Source organism: Dysidea avara, chromosome 5 (assembly GCF_963678975.1).
Source record: "Dysidea avara chromosome 5, odDysAvar1.4, whole genome shotgun sequence".
Taxonomy (NCBI): domain Eukaryota; kingdom Metazoa; phylum Porifera; class Demospongiae; order Dictyoceratida; family Dysideidae; genus Dysidea; species Dysidea avara.
The window spans coordinates 3,119,897-3,144,519 of record NC_089276.1 but is presented as its reverse complement, the minus strand read 5'-3'; the positions used below and the strand labels follow the sequence as shown (position 1 = coordinate 3,144,519).

Here is a 24,623-nt window from a genome sequence, read left to right as displayed (position 1 = left end):
CAGGACGAGATCGGTCAGATGGAATGCCTTGCTCCCTAAGAACACCAGGGTGATCTTGGAGCAAGGCATGGTGTACAACAGACACTAAAGCATTATGACGCTGGATCCTCAAGGGACCATGAGAGCACCCCAGCAGATGATCACCAAACTGGTCAATGACAGATAGACAAGTACAGAGTGGTAAAGAAGGGAACAAGGAATGCCAAGCCACAAACGTAAAGCTATAGTAAAATCATGAGGAGGAATAGCTAGACCCAAAGCAGGCTGTGGAAGTGCTTTAAGCCAACCACTGCTGGTGCCAGAAGAATGTGATAAAGCACGCAGACGTGCTTGATCACGAATGGTGGAACTGCTTACAAGCTGTTTAAAAAGTGAATCATCTACAAGAAGATTGATCTAGCCAATTGAAGCAATGATTACAATAGCTGTGACATTTAGGAGCAGGAGCCTACAGAATTGTAGTCAACCCTGCATGTGATTAGCAAGCTAATGCACTTTGATTTGATTTTTGTAGTAGCTACCAATTAGTGTTGTTCCAGTTCTCAGTACTGGAACTAAAATAATCCCAGTTCCAGCTCTTTTTATTCCAGTTCTAGAACTAGAACAGGAACTGGAACAATAATTTTGCTTTCCTTAATACTGGAACTGGAACTAGAACTATATTTTTGCTTTCAGGCCTCAAAACTGGAACTAGAACTAAAACTATAAAGAAATTTTATTGAGTTCTGGAACTGGAATTGGCCATAACCATACAGTTTTGCCAATGAGATTTTATGCTCTTTAAAAGACCAGAATTTTATCTGCTGACAAAAACACACAATGTAGTATAATATTATTATAACTTCATATAAGCTACAACCATGTATGCATGCATGTGTTAAACACTGCTTGAAACAACTGAATATTAGAACTGAGAGAATGTGAAATGCTGGCTCAGTCACATGCAGTACTGATCACATGTTATGTCTGATTCTGATTCAGTGTTTGATAATTACATGTAGCTACAGGTCTTTAGTACTACCCTATAGAGTGTTAGGGTTATAGTTGTTAGTGTAATAATGCTGATAACTACTATACAGTATTAGCTACATACGTGAAACAATTAAGCCTGGCAAGACTATATAGAATATTAGCTTACATAACTTAATTTGGTAATATTTAAGTTAAAATAAGTATTGTTCTAGAATATGAAGAACAATTCTAAATGTCATGGTTCCTGAACTGGAACTAGAACTGTGATTCTAAAGATTATGGTTCCAGAACTGTAATTCTAACAGTTATGGTTCCAGAACTGGAACTAGAACTGTAATTTTAAAGATTATGGTTCCAAAACTGGAACTGTAATAACTAGCTGATACTGGAACAACACTAGTGAAAATGGCATTTTCTTGGTTCCTGTAAAATACACACTTGTCTGTGCATGCCTGTACTAGCTGTATTTGGTTGCCACGACACACTATCGTGTGTCTTGATAATATAGGCAAGAAGAAAAACATCAAAACACTGTTGCGCTGCTCATAGGGAAGCTCGCCTGGATCCACAAAGAAGACAAGAAGAGCAGGATAGAGATACTATAGCTCACCAGCTTGTGAGAGTTGATGGCAATATTGCGCAACAGAGCAACAGGTAGCCAACACACAAAGACAGCAGGTACATAATAGTGTTGTTCCAATATCAGCTTGTTATTACAGTTCTAGTTCCAGTTTTGGAACCATAATCTTTAAAATTACAGTTCCAGTTCTAGTTCTGTCACCATAACATTTAGAGTTACAGTTCTAGTTCTAGTTCCAGTTTATGAACCATGACATTTAGAATTGTTCTTCATATTCTAGAACAACACTTACTTTAACTTAAATATTACCACATTAAGTTATGTAAGCTAATATTCTAGTCTTGCCAGGTTTAATTGTTTCATGTATGTAGCTAATAACTGTATAGTAGTTATCAGCATTATTACACTAACAACTATAACCCTAACGCTCTATAGGGTGGTACTAAAGACCTGTAGCTACATGTAATTATCAAACACTGAATCAGACATAACATGTGATCAGTACTGCATGTGACTGAGCCAGCATTTCGCATTCTCTTCTAATATTCAGTTGTTTCAAGCAGTGTTTAGCACATGCATGTATACATGGTTGTAATACATACAGCTTATATGAAGTTATATATTACATTGTGTGTTTTTGTCAGCAGATAAAATTAAGGAAAGCAAAATTTTTGTTCTAGTTCTAGAACTGGAATAAAAAGGGCTGGAACTGGAATTATACTAGTTCTAGTACTGAGAACTGGAACAACACTAGTACGTACCAACACAACACACCCTAGCTTTAGGGGCCTCAACTATGAGCCACACAATTTTGTTAACATGACTGAAGTTGGTACGCGTAGAGTAGAATGTTCACATTGTGGGGCTTTAAAATTTCTGGGAGAAATTGAATCATTTTGCTGTTGTAAAGGTAACGTCAAACTGGAGCATTTCCTCAACCACAGCCCTTCTTGCAGCACCTATATGAGGATACAGATAGTGATAGTAATCATTTTTTAAACAACATACAAAAATATAATTCTACATTTCAAATGACCAGCTTTGGATGTAATGAGGTGACAATGCCTGGCTTTAACCTGTCCTTCAGAATACAGGGTCGGGTATATACCATTGTATTGCTAGCATGGTTCCCTCAACTGGTAAGTCTCTAAAATTTTGTCAAATTTATTTCATTGACAATCAGGAATCACAGGTGGCCACTAGGTGTCAATAGTCGGTGGTTTAAGGCCTGACATTGTCAGCAATATCAACCAACTATTGCATAATGACAATCACTATGTGTAACAGTTTAAAGTGGCTAAGGTCTTATTTGATCAACAGTTAGGATGTCCCAACAAACATCCGAGTTGTTATCAATGAAGCAAGGAGGCCTACAGGTGAGCGCCCTAGGAGGTACAATAGTTAGGCTTGAACCAGTTATGCTTTGAAAATAACCTATTATGCTTTTGAGCAGTGCTCAAAAATCCAGCCTATTATGCTCAAAACCATGTTCTCAAAATCAAGATTATGCTCGAGGGTTGACTGTTTTATTAGAGTATATCTGCATTCCTGACTGCTGTATTAGAGTTCTCGATCTTACTACCATAAAGGGTAAATAATCAGTCAAGAAATAGTAAAACTAATAGCACATCAAGGTTTTTAGATATGAAATGCAGCAATAATGTGCAGTGTGTTCATGTTGTGCAGTAATTTTGGCGCGCACATTGCACATTTTAATTAAATTTCTCGAAAAACGTCCTATTATGTTGGCATAATGCTTGATGCTTTTGCCAGCCTATTATGCTCGAAATTATGCTGGCATAATTGGCACAAGCCTAACAATAGTCCAATGTGTGATGAGGTGGATGTGTTGATGCTTAATGACAATGCAAACAACAGGGACATAGTGTTACACTACAGGGATGGTGACTTGCATCATATTTCAGAGCTACACAGAGGATATGATCCATTACAGTACCCACTGATTTTCTCTCATGGTACTGATGGGTGGCACATCAATCTTAAACTAGCTAACAATAAAAAATTGACAGCCCTGGTGTATTACCGCTACCACATCATGGTAAGGCAAAACGTGTCTGTGTTACTTAGGGCCAAGCAACTGTTCCAACAGTTTTTGGTAGATACATACTGCAAAATTTCTTAGATGAGAGCAAAAAGCACTTTGTGCTCACTGCTATCAGGCTCTCTAAGATGCAATTGTTGATGGGGAAGGGGACCCTAGCAATGTATACGTAGGTCGTAGGTTTAATTTTCCATCAACATTTATAGGTGGACCATGTTACATGCATGAACGTCAACAGGATGCCATGACTTATGTTAGGAAATATGGCCACCATAATTTGCTTATTACCATGACATGCAATCCCATCTGGCCAGAAATTAAAAAAAATTATTGCCAGGTCAATAGCCCCAGGATCATCCAGAATTAGTGGCTTGAGTCTTTAGGCTCAAACTTAAGAAAATGCTAGAGATGTTAAAAGCAGAAATGATTTTTGGAAAACCACAGGCAATGGCAAAAGCGTGGTTTACCACATGCCCACATCTTGGTGTAGTTGATTCCAGAACACAAAGTTACATCAGATAAAATAGATGATGTCATTTGTGCTGAAATACGTACCTTGACCCTGAACTGCACCAAATTGTGATGTCCAACATGGCACATGGACTCTGTGGGAGCATCAATCCATTGTCTCCTTTCATGGAACATGGCCAGTGCAATAAGAAGTACCTCAAGCCATTGATATCTGAGACGCAACTATGTACCGATAGCTACACATTGTACAGGAGGAGAAGCCCTGAAGATGGTGGACAAGTGAGTACCATCACCATTGGGCTCTCAGGTAACTGAGGAAATTAACAACAAATGGATAACAAGTTTTTGTTGCGAGCATTAAACTACCACTGCAATGTTGAATTATGCATGTCCAACAGCTCCATCAAGTATGTACTGAAGTACGTACACAAGGGGCTGTGATCAGGCAACCTTTGCACTATGTTCAGACCAGGTGGACGAGATCTCTGAGTATCAGAATTCTTGATACATCAGCAGCAGTGAAGCAGCCTGGAGGATACTGAAATTCCCAATCCATGAGAGATTTCCTCCTGTTCAACAACTAGCTGTGCACTTGGAGAATGGCCAGCAAGTTTATTTTACTGAGGACACCACCAGAGATCAAGCATCAGGGGACCCTCCAAAGACCACCTTGATAGAATTCTTTTCTTTATGTCAAGTTGACAACTTTGCTAAGCCACTATTGTATGTTGATGTTCCAGAGTACTACACATGGAACAACAAGTCTTGGCAGAGGAGGAAACAAGAAACAGAGATGGCTGGGTACCCTGGTGTCAAGCAAGCTCAAGCCTTGGTTAGGGTTTACACCATCAGCCCAGAGTGCTTTTATTTCCACTTACTTTTACATAATGTTAATGGTCCTCCGTAATTTGCTGCTCTGAGGACTGTTGATGGTGACCTGTGCAGTTGCTTCCGTGAAGCGTGCCTCAAGTTGGGACTGCTGGAAGATGACAATCAGTACCACTTGACGATGGAGGAGGTAATTGTCAGCAACTCACCAGCAAGTATCTGTACACTTTTTGTAGTGATATTAGCCTGGTGTGAACCAACCAACCCACTGGAGATATATATATGAAAACCACAAGGGAGCCATGACTGAAGATATCTTATACCAACAACGTACTTACACAGGGAGTGAATGATGACATCTTCAACTTGACACTTAATGACTTGCAAGAAAAGGTCATTTCTATGGGAGGTAGACAGCTGTCTGAGTATGACCTTCCTCATCCACAGGTCAGGGGCGGATCTAGGGGGTGGGCTTTGGGGGCTGAAGCCCCCTCCCCCTTCACTTTTAGGCTTTACTTGATCAATATGCTGAGGATTATAATGAAATTGTCTTAGCATAATTATATGATCACTAATAATAGAAATATTCATAAACCCACCTTATAAACATCTTTCCATGGCATTATTAGTGGATTTATGCTAAAGGTTATGCAACAAGGATCTGGATCAGCATCAGAGGTGTACAAAATCGAGATACTCCAATAGAACATTCACCTAACTACTCTAATAGAACATTCAGTGTAAGCAAAAAAAAAAGTTGGTTCTGTTATGGAATTTTTCCAAATCTGTCTGCGTCTATACATACAATGAAGTACATTGGTCTGTTTAATAGGCTTGTTCATTTACTTGTATAGTTATTACTGGTACCAGTATACTTAATTCAGGTACACAATTTCCATTGAAAATGCTCACAGATTCAATCTCGTATCATGTAAATTTCAAATTTTCCAGGTTTCAACATGTATTCTATCATGCATGCAATTGTGAGAGGGTGCATCATGTGCTTGGTTGTCCAAACATTTCCATTAGCAAATGCTGCAGAGAGCCATATATATTTAAAGGTTATATAAAATATCTACTGGCTAGAAATATGCATTTTGTGTGGAAATGTCTCCAAAATTGCAGTGTTTTAGCATCTATTTTTTCAAACATTTCCTGGGGACATGCCCCCAGATCCCCCTAGTTTCAGTATGCCTTGCATGCTGGGAGTTCTCCCCCCAAGAGATTAGCACCTTGAGTTAGCCCCCCCCCCTCCCCCTTTATAAATCCTAGATCCACCCCTGCAGGTAGTGGCAATAATAGGTTTGTAAGGGAGTATCACAGGGAAATAAACTATGACCGAGGTGAACAGCAAGCCCATGTAGAACATAATGCTGCTTTATAAACAGTAGACCAGTGTGATGTATTTGACTCTTTTTGTTCCATGGTTGATAGGAATCAGGGTAGGCCTGAGCCTATTATGCTCAAAATTTTACCTATTATTCCTTCTAGAGAGAGAAGATAATCTATGCAGAAGTGTACATTTACCTACTCTACAGCAACATGTGGATACATTCATTACTCACTCTATGCCAGTGGTGATAGTGGCTTGGGTTTCTATTGTGCAATCCAGACAATTAGGCACCCACAAACTAGTGTTTTCTAGTATACTAGAACTAGAAGTAGTTTTAGTACAGTCTTTTCTTTTTAGTTCTAGGAACTAGAATTAAACCATAATTCCATTACAATCTATTTAAAAACTAGAACTATACTAGAAAGTGTTGTTTTTATGTTTTTGAACAATAACTGAACTAATATTAATAGCTTTATAATACCAATACTAGAACTACAGTAAAACTTTTAATACTCCCAACTGCTACTGCAACTGTTGTTTGACATGGATAATGTAGAGAACCGATATGATCCGTTTATGTACAAACTATTGCTATATAAATATAAGTAATGATATCGGTTCTTCAACTGTTCTGTACTGATATTGGTAAAAAAAATGCCATATCAGTGGCCGATCCAATTATCGGTACAGCTCTACTGTCATGAAGTACAGGACACATTGTTTATAGACTGTGATACTGTAAATATGGACCCTTTTGGAAGCCATATATATATTTGGCTGTATGAAAATTAATCACCTTGTACATGATTACTGACTGCACAGCTACAAATGCTGAGTCTTGTATATTATACTTAATACTATAAAGCAATGGTTATCCCATAGCATTTTGTACTTCATCTCATTTAATTACATACACATGAAGCCATACAACTTTGTTTTAGCACAAAGCACAATATATTACTATGATAATACACATTGCTTTTGATGTCCTGCCTCTCATTATCAAATCAAATAATATACATCACAAAAGTAATCATGATACAGTAAAGTGCTTGGTTCTTGTATCTGCATACATATCACAACTGTGCACTCCTCCACTCTATACACTAGAAATACAAGTTTAAAACATGAGGTTACACATTGCATCAGCTATAGTGGTATACTCTGTGTAATTGTATAGCATACGTAATATATAGCGCATTCATATGATGTACACATCTGCACACTATGTACACTTGCATATGTGCTTGGATGCATGCACACACACAAACACAAGCACACACCACACACACCCTGATAAAATCTATTCATGCAAAGGAAACTGAAGTTATGTTGATTTCACGGTAATAATAACTAGAGATCAAAAGCTGATGGGTGTACACCTCTCACTTTGTTGCAACCAAAGTACAGGCTCTAGTAGAGCTGTGCATACTTAGACTAGGGCTGAGCGATACTGCCATTTTAGTATCACGATCGATACTAAAGCCACTATTCACGATACTGAATAGTTCATGATACTTACAAATAAGTCAATCATAGCTGGTGCTACATAGTGTATTCCTCAGTATTCCTGCAAGAAGTCTTTAAAAGTAACATCAAACTAGCCACTGTCATCCTTGTTTACAGTAACAGTTATTGTAACACATGCTTTGAGGTTATGTTATGGTGTTCACACCTCTCTGCAGGGGTAACCAGGTTATGACTTACAACAAGAGTTAATAATAAGAGGAGAGTGTCTAACGCTGTATAGTCCTGTAATAGATGATTGCGCAGAAGTTAAACGGCTTCTTTTCCATGTAACATATAGGCTTCTAGTATTTGTTCGTTTCCTTACCGCAATTAGTTTAGCCGCACCGTGACAAATCCTCGAGAATATTCGACGACTGAACTAAAGACTGAGCTGATATGTACAGGGAACAGTGCTCCTTCAATTGAAGAATGCTCAAAGGTAGGGTAACATGGCGATGCAGTGAAATTCGAAGCGATACTCCGCCTTCGGTTCAGTGTTATTGATTTCTCAGACGCGCTCCCCCAGAGTTATCTTCGAGGTTAACAGCCATACTTCTTTACACAACAGAGCGATACTCTTCGTGGTGAACTTGAACATCGAGTTGAACGCACGCCCTTGTGTCTGGGATAGCCTTTGTGGTTAAATGCGAAAATATACTAGCCAGTCTGTACGTTACATGGAAAGGAAGCCATTTAACTTCTGCGCAATCATCTATTACAGGGCTGTACGGCGTTAGACACTCTCCTCTCTTATTATTAACTCTTGCTTACAAGGATTCTTGAGCCTAGTGCAGCATAACAAATGGATTTTTAATGACAATAATGTACAGGCATGGTATCACGATAGTTAATAACAAAATATCGCGATATATCGCTAAAACGGTAGTATCGCTCAGCCCTAGCTTAGACTGCAAATATTCTAGTGATAGATGCACGCTTCCAAGAAGCATATGGCTTTTGACTGATTAGACAGTCCAGTATTCATGGTTACAAGCTTCAGAACTACCAGTGAAGGTTTGAAGGTTCCTAACTCTAAAGCTTCCAAAACTTTGTCCAATCCTACATATTTGCATATTGTTACCTACATGGTAAGGGAGAAATAAGTGGGACATAAGAGGCCAATGGTAAGTCCATGATATTTACTGCAATTGAGAAAAGGACAGATCTTGAGTCAAAGTGACATAGAACAATAAAGAAACCGGCCCATAGCCTTAACCATAGTTGAGTCATGAACATGATGTCTTGTACACACATCTCTACTTTGTAAGACTCAATATGGCCATTACGCAAGAAATTCTTTCATGTCTACTCTTCCTCTGTTGACTTCCCACAATTAATGCTCTATGCAGGTCATGACAAGTCAGAATATATGCACACAATTTAAATTTATATCCTGTATTTCATGGAAAACTGCTGCGTACACATTTTATCAGACAGAGGAGGGCTGACACGAAATAAATGCAGCTGTTCAATACAACTTACACTTGTATAGTGAACAGATGTATAGAGGTGGGTTTTTGGCATAAACCAATATCCGATATTGATGCCACCAAAAGAAGCTGTTAACCAATAGTTGATCCGAAATTTGCATTATAGTACATTTACCTACCCTACAACATGTGCATGTATTCATTGCTATACTCTGCCTGTGGTGGTATACCACTTGGGTTTCTATTGTGCAATCCAGACAATTAGGCACCCACAAAACATTTTTATGTATACTCCCATGAAGCCTTAAACGGATATTTCTGCATTACTTTGCATTCTAATGGCTTGTGAGAAAGCTGGTATAGACCATGTGCATGCCAAGGCATGGCACTTTATTACATCATCAAAATAACGCATCCGCCATTTTTTTAGGGCAAAAAACGTACACATTCTATGCCTACGAAATTTTTAAAATGCTAATACGAAGGAATCGTGCTAAAAGATAGAGTAGCACTAGTATAAAGTAAGTTACTGGGTAAAAGTATATAACATATTTGCTGCATGGCGAGTTATTCCGCCTAGGGAAGGTTTTTTGCAATAGAATGCTCAATACTTTTGCCCTCACTTTTCTCGTAAACTACTGTGAAACTTGAAGCCATAGCAACTTTTTTCTGGTTTTTTCCAGACCACACCTTGGCACGCACAAGGTCTATACAGGAAGTTTCTTTGGTTATCCTGTGACTCTTGTTTTTATTATAAAGTATTCTATAACTGTTCCATTTGTAAAGACTGCGATAAGCTTTCCAGCAACAAACACAAAAATGGTGTGTGTTTATATGGTTTCTTGTAGCATAGCGCTTGTTTCAGAGTGAACAATAAACCACTGGTACTAAAGAGCCACATTACATGGATAAAGTAGAAAAGCAATGCATAATCCATTATGTACAAACGATTGTCACTGTATAAATATCGGTAGCGATATCAGCCCTCTTGCTGTTCTGTATCGATACTGATATTAGTAAAAATTACCATATTGGTGGCCGATATTTTAGCCGATCTGATTATCGGTACACCTCCACAGATGTACCCCTGTTGTAACGTGTGCGCTGCATTTTGTTGTTGTTTTTTAAGGGAAGACTGCTCAGTATCTTTTCAGCAGTGCCCTGACAAATATATAGTTATTAAGTACACATTAATTACATGCATAAAAATGACTTATATAAAGATTTAAAATCCGCCAATTTCCTTGCTTCATACAGTGTGGGATTTAGCGAGTTCCAAATTTGTGTACCATGAAAATAAAAACTGTTCTTTGCTAATGTAGTTCTAACTCGTTGGCTAAAAATGGTAACATTAATAGTTACATATCAGGTGAAGTGGTTTACTTACGTTCACAGCCACGATATTTAGGGTTCAACAGAATTTAGTATCCCAAAGGCCTTGTGTTGTAGCACCGAAGTGCAGCCAAACTGCTACGTACAGAGCCTCCCTACATAGAATATGTAGAGTGTGAGAAACCACTTTAATAGCCAGACATACACAGACCATTATTTTCTACATACACGAGGACTTCTTTAATAGCCACCACCCACTCTATCTCTTCCCCCTTCCTTTCAATCTTCCAAATCCGTATCCAGTCACCATGACTGAATATCATACAGTACGATAGTACTGTATATTAGGGACATCGAAGGTGTGGGGGCGATCCGTGATATAATATAACCCAAAAACCTGCCACGATTTTTCCTCACAATGACATGACAGTATTGGTTGGGTAAAACCAAGCCTAAAAGTGTCTTCAGATCGACCCGAAACGTTGTGTCAAGTTGCTACAGATTTTAGGGAAAAAAAATTATTCAACAGAATTTTCTACTGCCTGCCTGCCTGCCTGACGCCTTCAGTCAAGCGTAGCAGAAAAGTGGCTACAGCTACAGCCCTAATTTTTTCGCAGAAACGTTTCTAGTTCGCTTAAGAAAAAACCTTTGGTATATTGATAAGCATACAATGCTTGCACTATTGTACTTACCTTTTATCCTTCTTTACCATGGCCATCAGTCAAGGTTCTACCGCTGAGTGTTAATAGACTACAGTACGGCTTCCATACCAGTGTATATTGCATAAAACCATTCGAATACACGTGGTTACTGGTTGCACCAAGAACATACGCGTATGTGACTTGCTGTTGATATCGATCAGAGAGAGCAACTCACGACGAACTATATAGCAATGAGTAAGTCAATAAATATAGTTTATTTAGTAACAATGTTAAACCGAGTCGGGTTATCCAGGTCCTGCTTTACAGGTTATTCGGGTCTGACCCCACGTACTAAATTAAATGTAGACGTGTTAGCTACTACACGTCATAGTGTAGCTCTGCTTCTTTCGTGAGCCACGCCCACTTATATAAATTACAGTCTGTAGACATGTGGTAGCCACGTCCATTCATCAGTGTGTGGGTATGCACAAATCCACGTCCATTTACGTATATTACTGTCTGTAGACATATGGTAGCCACGCCCATTCATCAGTCCGTAGGTATGCACGAATCCACGTCCATTATTGTCTGCAGGCTTATGTAGAGCTACGCCCAATGATCAGTTGCTATTGTACAAGTCATAATCCAGTATAATAGTGCTGTGAGTAACTCAGCAGATATTTAGTGGTCATGAGCTTGCAAAAAACTTCACAAACAAGTATAAGAAAAAATTTGGAATTTTAAACGTAGGGATATTCACTTCTTATTGTTTTACAGTATTTGGACATTATGTACTACTCTGATCCAGCTTGTTTCAGTACTTCTTATTGCAGCATTTTACACTGTCCCTAATCTAATTTAAAATTCCAAATTTTATCTTATACTTGTAATATTATTAATTATTAAGATATCAATTACTACAACAGTTTGCCAAAGTAATTCATTCGTCTAGAGTTCAATGAACTGAAAGCTTTTGTGATTTTGGTTAAATCCAGCTCATCTGTTCTGATGAACATGCATTAACAGGATGCTGTTGAGTTTGCAAGCACTCATAGTGATTCGGAGATAGGTTTTAACTCTGCGTTGACTTGAGAAGGATCTATCTGCTGTTGCTGTAGTAACAGGAAATGTTAAATATAACAAGCAATTTATCAAGCTCACAAAGCATATGGATGATTTTGTTATTGTGTTATAACCCGTGATCAACAGTTTTATTCTAAACAATGCACACCATACATTGTATAGTTACAGTAATTAAATAATCTCATAAAAGTCAGTCTATACAACACATCCCAAAATCTCAGATGGTGTGGAGGGCATATGTCAGTTCCAGTTTGGGAGTGTGTCAAGGTCTATGAGAGACTGTAGAGGATCTTTCATCAGCCAAAATTTCACCCTGAATATCTGGAGTATCAGTTCTAAACTTTAAATGGGTGCAATTCCTTCGCACTTCACCAGAAGGAGTTTCTACAACATAGGATCTTGGAGTGTTGGCTGGATGTAGAACTGTTCTGGAATGTGCTGTCCTCTTGTCTCAACCCATACAGGCTGGCAGACTTGGCAATGTTCTTGTTCTGTGACGTTTGTCATACTGATCCTTCTGGGATCTCTTGCACTGCTCATCCAAAGTTCTGAAGTTTTTGGTGCGTAACCATCTAGGTATAAGGTTCTTTGTTATCTGAGGAAGCTCCGTCCTTATCTTTCTCCCCATCAACAGTTTTTCCGGGCTGAGTGAACACCAGGGCAGTGGGGTTGCTCTGTAGTTAAGGAGAACTTTATATGGGTCAGCAGAATATTGTAATAAACGTTTCACAGTCCTCACTGCCCTTTCAGCCAACCCATTTGCTTGAGGGTAGTAGGGACTTGTTATGGTATGCCTGAAGCCATAAAAATGTGAGAATTCATGGATCTCCTCCAAGCAAATTGTGACCCACTATCTGATATCATCTCAGCTGGAATTCCAAATCATGCAAAGATAGCCTTGAGGGGAGTAATTACACTAGCAAATGTAGTGGAGTTCAGTTTCTGTATTTCTATAAATTGAGAATAATAGTCCACTACTAATAGATAAGTAGAACCATTTAGTTCAAATAAATCTACTGCTACACGTTCCCATGGGTACGAGGATAAAGGTGTGGTCAGCAGTGGCTCCTTAGCGGCAAGTTATAATAACTGGAAATGGAATCAGGAATGGAACGGTCACTCTGATAACTCCACTATCAAGCACACTAGTTGTATGAAGGTAAGTTTTTGGTGAGTTCGAGGCGAGCTAGGGTTGGCCCGGCTTCGCTCACTCCAACTCTAGCTCACTTCGAACTCACCAAAAATTTAAGGTAGGGGCGGGCGTTTCCGGACAAAGTTTGTACATGCATTAGAAAATTGTTCATTTCTCCTCGAGAGAAGAATGGATTCTAACATGCTTGGTGCCGAATTGTAGCCAATGAAATAGGCTATCAGTGGTATAAATTGTGAGTGGTAAAGAGTAGGGTACTAGGAGAAAGAACAGTCTAAACTTGCAATTTGAGAAAATTCTAAAAATTTGTGTGGCTGGGATTTCTGGACACTACTGCTATAAAATTTTTGTCACCAGTCAATAACTGGTTAATTGGTTTGTTTGTATATTGGCAGACATAATGGGACTCAACAAGCTTGCTGGAAGGTTTAGGGTGGTACCAAAGTGACCATCAACATCCTGTCTTGCAATAACAGTTATTACAATCACACATTTACACATTCTTTGAGGTTATGTTATGATGTTAACACTTGTCAGCAGGGGTAATTTATGGTTTACCAAGTGGGTGGGCAATAACCAGTTTAAAGGTTTCTTCACCAGTTATTGGCTGACCTAGACAACACTGGTTAATAACTGGTTAATTGGACACCAGTGTACAGCACTACGAAACACCAGGTGTACCTGGCATTGCTATGGGAATTACTGCACTCCACTGAGTGCCGTGGCCCAGCAGAGACTGATAGCATTCTGTTTGGCTGGTTATTTTGTTTATGGTAACGAATTTTTCTGCAGCAGAATTGCGTTATGCTGCTCTGAACCTTGCAGTTGTCTTGCAACGCTTTCAAAGATGCAACATTTAATCTACTGCCTGGAAATCTGTACCAGCCCTTACCTGAACACAGAATCAGCATACTTTAGTAATGTGGCCCAGTGGATCCTTGCTGCAGGCTTCTCCGGACTGTTGGTTGTATTGATTGCGCATTCAAGTTGACACGACGCAGGTAATGGGCTTGGAATCCAGTTGTACTATCTCTAAACCATATATCCGTTCACTGTATAGTGTGATTGACAATTTGTGGTGCATATGGTCGCTTAGAATTACGAACGATGCCCCTCAATCTACTGTTAACATGCGTATCAAAGTTTTTTTACACAAAAATATTCTACATGCGCAAGCAAATCGTGACGAATCACAGTAATCCTTGAAGCTATCGAGGTAAAACTTTGGTATTTTATAGCACACAAGTGGGGTACTTAGGTACTCAAACCATAGCCTGATTGGTTTCCATGGGGTACTTAGGTACTCAAACCATGGCCTGATTGGTTTCCATGGGGTACTTAGGTACTCAAACCATGGCCTGATTGGTTTCCATTCTATCTTTCAGTAGCGGATTATAAACGAAGTGTCCGGAATACGCAGCTGTCCAGAAACCCCCTTACTTACCTTACCTTCATACAGACAGTGAAAGACATCATTATGCTTAACAGGAAAACCTAAGGTTAGGGTTAGGGTCGGGTTCAGCTTTGGTTTCTTCTTCACCTGGTTTAGTCATTCCGTTCCATTCTGTTCCATTCCTGATTCCGGTTCCAGTTATTATAACTTGCCCTTCTTAGCAGGTATCGTAGTTTTCTGACATGTGGAATATGCTTGCACGAACACTTCGACTTCTTTGGATACTCCAGGCCACTATACTGAGCATGAAGCTTGCATTCAACATCGCTGAATTCCTTGGTGCCCCTCATGGATCTTCTCTAATGTCATTTGTCTCATTGCTGTTGGCACCACAATTCTGGACTGGAATAACAACAGGTTACCACTCAAAGTCAACTCACCTCGATACTTCCAGTACTCTTTCATTTCTCTTGGTAGTTGGTTTCGTGCTGGCCATCCGTACTTGCAATATTGAGTTAACTTTGAACAAATGCTGTCTTCTGCCTGGGCATTGAAATAGCTGTTCAAGTGGTCTGGGCCCGCTGGCATTGTGGCTGTGACTTCTTGTACAAATTTCTCAATTTCTTCTGGTGAGCAGGAAGCTGTATCACTGGATAGTTCATTAATAGGGGCTTTAGACAATGTATCTGCTTTATAGAGAGTTTTCCCTGGTACATGGTGGATTGTATAGTGGAACCTCATTAATCAAAGTCTGAATCTAAGGACACGAGATGGCAGTGTGTCTAGACTCTTGCTTCCTAAAATTGGTACCAAGGGTTTGTGGTCAGTTTCCAATGTAATGTATTTCCCCAAAATGTATTCTGAAAACTTCTCTACAGCCCATGTCAATGCCAAGGCTTCTTTTTCTATCTGGGCATAACGTCTCTCTGTTTCTGACAGAGCCCAATGCAACTGGCCGCCAGGAGTTTCGTTGCTGTTGTTACTACAATAAGACAGCTCCAGGATGAGGCATCTGCACATACTGTTGTTTTTGCCTCTACATCATACAAGACCAGGACACTTGGTGAGGAAATTTCCTCCTTCAGTTTGAGAAAGGCAACATCCTGAATAGGTGTCCATGTTCATGTCACTTTGGAACTCAAAAGCTCTCTTAGTGGTTTGGAGATCTGTGCAATGTTAGAGGAAAATTTGTCCATTTGATTCACCATCCCCATGAACCATCTAAGTTCAGTGACAGATGTGGGAGCAGCCACATTTTGTATGGCAGTTGTCTTCTTTGAATCAGGTGAAATACCATTTTGATCAATAACATGATCCAAGAATATTATCCATGATTTGTTTACATTCAGTGTGATGCCAGCTGTCTTGATATTTTGAAGGGTAGCATGTAGTCTGGTGTTGTGTTCTGTTGTGTCCTTGCCATAAACAAGTATATCGTCAATGTGACAGAGTACACCTGGGAGACCCAAGAGGACTTCATTCATTCTATACTGAAATATTTCAGGTGCACTGGAGATCCCAAATGGAAGTTTGCTGAAACAGAATCTCCCAAAGGGGGTAATAAAGGTAGTTAACAGCTTTGGTTCAGCTGCTAGTGGGATCTGCCAGAACCCACTGTTGACATCAAGTTTCCTAAAAACTGTAGATCCAGAAAGTTGTGCTAATGTTGTGTCCACTTGGGCATAGGATGTACTTCCCTTAATACATTTACATTAAGTGGTTTGAGATCAACACATATGCGCACAGCTCCTCCATCTTTGGGAACAACCACCATTGCTGCACACCAAGGGGTTGGTGCTCCCACTGGTGATATAACCCACAGGCTCTGCATGCGTTGTAACTCTGCTTGTACCTTTGCTCTCAGTGGTAGTGGAATGTTTCTAGGAGCATTTGGATTGAGTGTGATTTTGTATTCTTGTGTGAACGTTCCCAGCCCAGTGAATAAAGAAGGATACTGTGACATTATACTCTGAACATACATTCACCTTATAGCTGGTAGTCCAAGAAGATTATTCTTGAGTTCATCAATTACGTAAATAGTCTGTGTCCAAGAGTTGTCTCTGTAGCAGAGTGAGACTGGCAACATACCAAGTACCTTCAACTGAGAACGATCTGGTCCATACAAGTAAATGTCTGGCTTCATCAGATGTGGACTGAGGTTCAAGGACTTCCAGGTTGAAGTTGGTACTGCTGTAACCTCTGCCCCTGTGTCCACTTTGAAGATAATTGGCTTGCTCTGAATCTCTATTGTGATTTCCCATGTGTTGCTCTCTGTACTATTAACGGTATCAAGGTTATAGATCATGTAAGGGATTTAAAGGTTCCTCAGTTATCATTTCATTCAGTCCCTGTGGACGTTCGGTAGCTGTGGATGACAGGCATTGGGAACTAAAGTGTCCTCTCCGGTTACAGCGGAAACAAGTGGCATCCCTTGCTGGGCAGGATTGATGGGGGTGTGATCCTTGCCCACATCGTCTACAAACTTGAAAATTTGGAGGAGGTAGTGATTGGCTTGATGTTGGGGGAAGGGGTGGTAACTTTCTTCTGGGAGGTGGCTTCCTTACTTCATTCAGTGAAAAATTCTTTAGTTGGCTCTCTGAGGGCCTTTTGCTGTTCTGACAGCCTCTCGTTGACGTATTAGGCGTTTCGCTTTATCTAGGGAAAGCTCTGCCTCCATTTGTAAATGCTCTGACAAAGAATTGTCGCAGATCCCTACCATGAGGTGACCTCGAATAAGTTCATCCTTCATCATCCCAAATTAGCAATGCTCAGCTAATCTGTGCACCTCAGTTATGAATCGTTTGACAGATTCACCTTGGAGTTGGTAACGTTTATTGAAGCACGCATGTTCAAAAAATAACGTTTTCTGCACCTTGAAGTAGGCGTCAAAAGCTTCCACCACTTTAGCATACTTCTTCTTGTCTTCTGCTGATATTCCAGCACGTCTTCGGCATCCTCACCAAGACAATACAAGAGAGTACTAACTTGCCATTCATCTGATATTCATCAACCAAACTGCTGCTTGATGATACTGATCAAATTGGCATTTCCACTTTGGCCACTCTTCAGTTTTTTTTGAAGAAAAAAGTGGTTGGTGGTGTAAGATTCATGGTAGTCATTGTAGGAGACGACTTCTGACACCTTGTGTTATAACCCGCATGAACACATGATCAACTGTTCTATTCTAAACAATGCACACCATACATTATATAGTTACAGTATTTAAATGATCTCGCAAAAGTCAGTCTATACAACAGTCACAGCATCTGTGATTGCTCTAATGTAGGTAACCTTTTAATGGTGCCATCAAAGGCTGTCTTGATTACATCTGGCAGCATAGCCAACTGAACCTTCAATCGCTCAACTTTTACATCAGTACCCAGAAACTTGACAATTTCTTACGATTATAAATCTGTTGTGCCTTCATTTGCACATTTAAGCAAAAGAATTTCAATATCCCTTATGATGCAAATATCTGGCTGGAAAAATCTTCCCTTCTTCTACAACCAAATCTACTTAGGACTAGAGCTTCAGATGTTCCATTATCTATCCGACGAGGTAGTTTTTGGTTTCTTGGAAACTTTGGTTTACCAGTTAATGATCTTGATTCTTGAACTGCACTAAGACAGAAATGGTCAAACAAGGTTTCTTTTCGCAGCAAATCAAGGTGAGACACAAGCACTTTAGCCCCTTTCATTGCTTCTTGCACTGTAATGTCAATTGCCTGAATGTTAGTAGAACACTGCTCAGCTGGAGCAAATATAAGATACGAAAGTTTCAATCCAAAGAAAGTGTCAAAGTCTTCCATTTGATCTAAAAGCCCACTAGCTTTGGCAGCATATGAACAACGATTACTGTAGATGGTTAACTGTGAACAAACATTTAGCTTTCCTCAGTTAAATTCTGGATTTAAAATCTCGATCACAACAAATTCTGCTGGTCAAAAGTAGCTACTGTTTTCTCACTGTAATAAATTGAAACAGTTTTTTCTTGATTCAAACTCCAAATTCACACATCAGATCAACAAATGTATCACCACGCTCAAGTACAATGACAATTATAGTACTCAGATATAGTCTTGAGCCAAATATAGCACAAGGTGAATACCTTTATGCTATACTTTGTGTGGTGCGTAACCCTTAACCCGCAGAGGAATGAGTGTTTACTCAATATGGGCACGTATGGTGACACTACGTAGGTGGGGTAACTTAATTCTTACAGCCTACAAACAAACATTAACTGAAAGTCTGTTCACTGGGCTACTTGGAGAAGGTTAAATGAACACTGTAACTACAGTGGCTTATTTGTGATGAAGCAATAAACAGTGACGAGTCATGCCTCCAGGTTTCAAAATTCTTGCTATGTGTTTAATTTCGATTGTGGGTGGGTTTACTCACATGAGTCATATATGGCTTGACAGAAAATTTAACAGTAAATCGAATGGAAGTTGTTGCAAGGTGATAGGAGCAACCAAAATCGAGTTATCAACCATTTTATAAAGGTATGCAAAGGGCTTGTGTGTTTCCTTACCAAAAAATTATTTCCACGGCTAGTTTTGGCTTCACCATTTAGCGTTTGGGTAAAACCCTAGGTATCATTTTAATCCTTCTTATGTACATCACAAGTAGAATGATGTAAATTGCGTAGCCATAGGATGGATGCTTCGAAAGTTACAGTGCTTTGTGCAAGGCATGCATATTTATTAAGTTTATATCCAGTTTTCTGGATTATGCAGGTTTAAGGGTTAAACAAATAATAATATCCACAGCACGATACAACAGTTACTACACTACAATAAACCTTGATCTCCCATGAAAATAACAATATTATAAATGTCATGACATGGCCACTAGGAATTTGAACTTCACCATGGTTCTGTAAGGCCAAATCCAAGTTTAGCAATGTACATAATATATTAGAAGTATATACATTGCATGTGGGCCAGAAAAAGGTTTTCTTGGATCTGTCAAAATTTGGGCTGCTGTTGGCTATGGGTTAATTATATAGAAATCCAACTTGGGAATAGGAACTGACAAGCTATGGTAGAGTCCCCATGATACAAATTGCTGGAGGTGGCTATACAGGGCCACACCAGAATCTGTTAAATCCCCTGCACAGTTTGCAATCGGCACTGGAAAAGGCACAGAGATATCTATGGTCCTGCACAGCAAGAGAGTTCAGCTACAAACATTTCACACTGTAGAAAGTCATATCCCGGGAAGGAGGGGAGGTTAGTAGGCCACTACATCAATATTAAGCCGCACTAACCTCTCCCGGGGAAGGGTGACTTGTAAAGCATTATATTTTGAAAGGTCAAATGTCCCACAAGAGCAATTTCAAATCAGATCATTATCCCACCATTAATCAGTGCTTCATATTAAGAAGTTTGCAGACACTTATTATACTTTGTTCATGGCAAAAATGCCAGCCGGAACAGGCATGTCCAATGCATTTCTATTGAAAACTATTGCATTACCTACCTCATGTCAGTTTAGTAACTTTCCAGGTGTGATATCTGTGTAGAGTGACTCAGCAAGTACAATGATGCTAGAAGAAGTCCAATTCACAGTAGTTTTGGCAAGTCAAAATGGCCAAAACCAACCTGGTGTACAAATTACCTATATATTTTGCATTGGGCATTTCAGTAATAAATGGCATTTATAACCCAGGACATGTGATAGATACCTCAGATGAGATTTGTGAGTGAATAGCAATTTAAAAGAGCTATATATAGCTGAAGGAAACCAGAGAAAATTTAAACACATCACTTTAAGGTTAAAAATCAGTACTTACTTTTAATGGCTAATTGAATGGCAAGCATTTGGAAGGGAATGATTTACTGTCATTCTGACATCTTGAAACCCATTAACCCTCACTATGTTACAATGAAACAAAAAATTGTGAACTAGCTCTGCAGGTTAGTTTGTGAAACTTCCAGTGTTTTCAGCCGTGATTAAGCACAATAATGTCTTCATAGGACTTCACCTTACAAGTCACCTCAAGAATAATATGTTCCCAAAAATTACAGTACACTGTCAGTGTGTGGGAATCTGAACATTTGCCATGTGAAAAGGTATGAAATGAAGAAAGCTAGATCACCATCTTAAGTTCAACTGAACAATTCGGTGTCATTTCCTAGGAGGGGATGGTATGTTTCTCTATACAATGAATAGGAGCAAAAAGAGGTTGCCACGAAAGACTCAGTCATGGTTGGACTTAAATTACCCAAGAAACAAAGTTTTGCAGCTCCATGTTATGAGTCAAAGGATAAGCAAGCAGGTGTTGTCAGTCTTGCTCATTCAATATAACGAGCACATCCTGCACCAGGCCCATGCTCCTATGCCTCTCATGGCCTGTCATTTATACGGAGAAACACTCCATATTGAAGTATAAATAGTGAAACCCAGATACCATCCATAACCGAAGGTGTACTATAGACTACCGGTAATTGTTTACAAACTAAAAACCAATACACAATACAAGGTTGAACAGAGATGTAACAAAGTGATACCACTGATGCCAAAGATTATTCATTGTTATGAATCTAGTTTCTATAAATCATCTCCTTTCCATGCAAATTATATGGCTTCCCACATATTGTTTGTAGAAAGACATATACATTCATACAAGTCCACAGCATAGATTTCTTCATCCATTGGATCAATACTCACATGAACAGACTCTGCACCAACTATATTATGTATACGCATCTTTTCTGACGTTACACCATTTATACTACAGTGAGCCACACATATGCCCATTATCAAATGGTACAGTAGTTTAAGGTGGCGCTGAACCGATTAAGGGCAGCCGCACAAAGTTAATTGTATAGCACTGGCGAACGGCACCAGCTGCCATTGCGTGATTACTGTTATACAGACGCACCCTGATTAGCCACACAGTCTCCTTTCTTGCTAAATAACTTCAAAATTATGCACCACAGACCATCAAAATTTGGTATAGGCATTGGGTAAACAATACTCCACAATAGTACGCTTCAAATTTTCACGATTCGGGTTTGATGGAGTTGTTAGCCAATGCTGTAGCCCACAGGTGTACGTTTTCACTATTTTCCATGTTGTTATCAGTGAAAAGGAAAGCGTAGAATTGTTCTACAAGGTGAGAAATGGTTGGAACCAAAGTGGCTTAACGCTAGGTTGCTCATTAGCCAAGTTGTTTAAAAAATTGGGTTAAAACTTGAGAGTTTTATAGGTGAAAAAGGATGATGTGTTATTTCACAAAACTTTGTATGCTAAGCTAAAGTATCACAGACTATCACAACAGTTTTTAAGGCGTAGATTAAGTTGTACACTAGTGAAGTTTTGGGCCACCCTAAAATAGCCCATTAAGCGTGTGTGTTGAAACAAATTGTTTTGTGTGGCTGGACTTAATCAGTTTAGCGCCACCTTAAGTAAGGATCCTGGTGAAAATTTCGTGTGCTGCCCAAAATTCTGCCTTCAAAAATCATCCTAGAGACATTTTATGCAACGAAAATCACCTTTACAGAATAGTACTATTCCATATAATATATAAAACAGCATTAAATACTTATATAACAAAACACATACAGGTGGCCGGATATAGATTTTTTTTTAAATCACCAAAACTCGAATTTTAGTCTCACTGCCTCACTGACCACAGTCGCAAGGCTACAGGCCAAACAAAGCAGCGCACAGCCACCATTTTACGCCACAATAACAAACTCACTAGTGGGATGTTCCTTTTGGGGTTCCGAGGAGTGTAGGCCCACTGCAACTTGTTTTTTCTTTTATCTTCAATCAGGCTACTTGTCTTCTTCATCCAATGAAACCATATCGAGGCATTAATTTTCCATATCAACACTTTCTTCCAGCAACATAACGTATAGCCTAAATATTTGAGGGGCAAATATTTTGAGGTTGAGTAATGTTGCTAAAAATAATTTTTTTTTGTGGATTTGCAAACACTCCCAAAATGTATTAGACTATATGGTGGTCTAAATATTTCAAGGCTAAAATTTTCGCTGGTAAGTCCCAAAACTCCAAAATCTGCAAAAATTTCCTCCCTCAAAATGTTTAGGCTATACGGCCACAGAATCATTTCAGAGCTGGATTTCAGAAGCGCTTCAGTCCTTGCGCTACCATAAGAGATATACTAGCTAGATATCTGCAATTTCGCGATTGGGATCCTGTTCGCGATAGGTTCGTAACCACGCCCATCAATTAAAGATCTAGGTGGACTAATAGCGAAAGAGTATGGAGATCCCGCCTCTTAACAATCTACTATTTATTTAACAGTAAACAAGATCACCTCACTCCTTATTGGTCTAGCTAGCTGCCCACTCCTTGGCTGACTCGAGATATACTCTAATACAACAGTCACTCTAATGCAACAGTCATGACAGTTACAAGTTAGTAGACATAACTATTTTTATAAGAAAAGAAGCAAGCACAATATAAAATTAGTGTAGTACATTCATTGTTCTAAAGGAGACAGGTGCCCTTCAGCAACAGCAAGGTCGACAGCTGGAGGCACACAAGGATGCTTGGATCTAGAATGTAATCTCCTGATACACATTATATTGAAGAGCGCAGCAAGGAGAACCCCAAACTACAGCGAAGCCTGCCCATAACCACAGAATATGGGGAACTCCACTTCTCACTGAGCAAATGGGCAAGATGTTTATATTAAGTGATGGTATCTGCCTTCTCCATACCTATAGATGTGGAAAATACAAGTGGACTAATACAAGTTACATTGTAGCTAGCTGTGCCACAACATAAAACTAAAACTAGTATTTTGAAAATGAAGTAGGGATCTATGCAACAAGAAGTAGTGACACAAGAGATGAATGATGGTGTTACAGCATAGCTCAGTGGGAAAGTTCCTACTTTAGCACATTAGCTATTATTATTTTGTTCAATGCCAAAGTAGGGACTTCCCACTGAGCTATGCTGTAACACCATCATTCACCTCTTGTTTCACTACTTTTTGTTGCATAGATCCCTACTACATTTTCATATTAACAATCTTTTAAAATACTATTAATATTGTAGCCCATGCACCCCTGAAAAAACTGCACGTAATTCTTTTTATAGTAATAAATGCATTGCTTAACTTATAATTCTATACTTGTCAGAGTTCCATGTCTTGCGTCAGGTAGCTAGCTTAGTATCATACCATCTGGTATGTTGCATGAGGATGGTAATGTGACAACAATGACTAAGAGTCCTGAGACTACAACTACACATGTAATATGGCAACAGCAGCTCAATATGTGACCCTATCCGGGAAAACCGGTCTTATCACTTATTTAAAAGTATTAAGAAATGCTGGTTTTAAGAGCTCAATGTGTTGTAGCTTGCCAATGGTTGAAGTTATGTGTACCAAATTTCCACACACTTTACACCAATTCCTTACCTTCCAGAGCATCCACTGTACAAGTAGCCAACAGCAAAGTTTCCTGCCATTTTATATAGTTTTTAAACAGGGGTTGACTGTATCAGGTGAACTCCAAAAGGAGTGGGTGGCGGGGGCCAGAGGAGGACAAGGGGCTGTTTAAAAAAATTAAAGAGGATGGCATAGGGATGAATCAGGCCAAGTTATGGGCTATTCAGGTCTCAAAACTGGCTAAAATGAAAGGCCATTTACAGCACAGGTCTTCATTCCAACAAAACAGAGCTGTACAGCCATATACAGCCATTCCCAGACTCCATTAGAGCCTGTACGGATTGCCACTATGCTTGGGGAAAGCAGCCAGCAAAAGCAAACCACTCAAGTCTAGCTGATTTTGATAATGAAAATTGATAGTTTATACATGTAGCTTTGTGTTCTTGGTGAAAAATCAAATCTGCTGTCAT

The 24,623-nt window shown here is 39.3% G+C and overlaps 1 protein-coding gene across 7 annotated transcripts in view; it reads right to left on the bottom strand.

Annotated features, from left to right (window-relative positions):
* Nucleotides 1-7,099: 7,099 nt before the first annotated feature.
* LOC136255742 (uncharacterized) overlaps nucleotides 7,100-24,623 on the bottom strand; it is a 41,209-nt gene continuing 23,685 nt past the window's right edge. For all 7 annotated transcript variants that reach the window (XR_010701076.1, XR_010701077.1, XR_010701072.1 and 4 more), the window contains one exon: nucleotides 7,100-7,352. The gene's annotated coding sequence lies outside the window, so the exon portion shown is untranslated. The remainder of the gene's footprint in view (nucleotides 7,353-24,623) is intronic.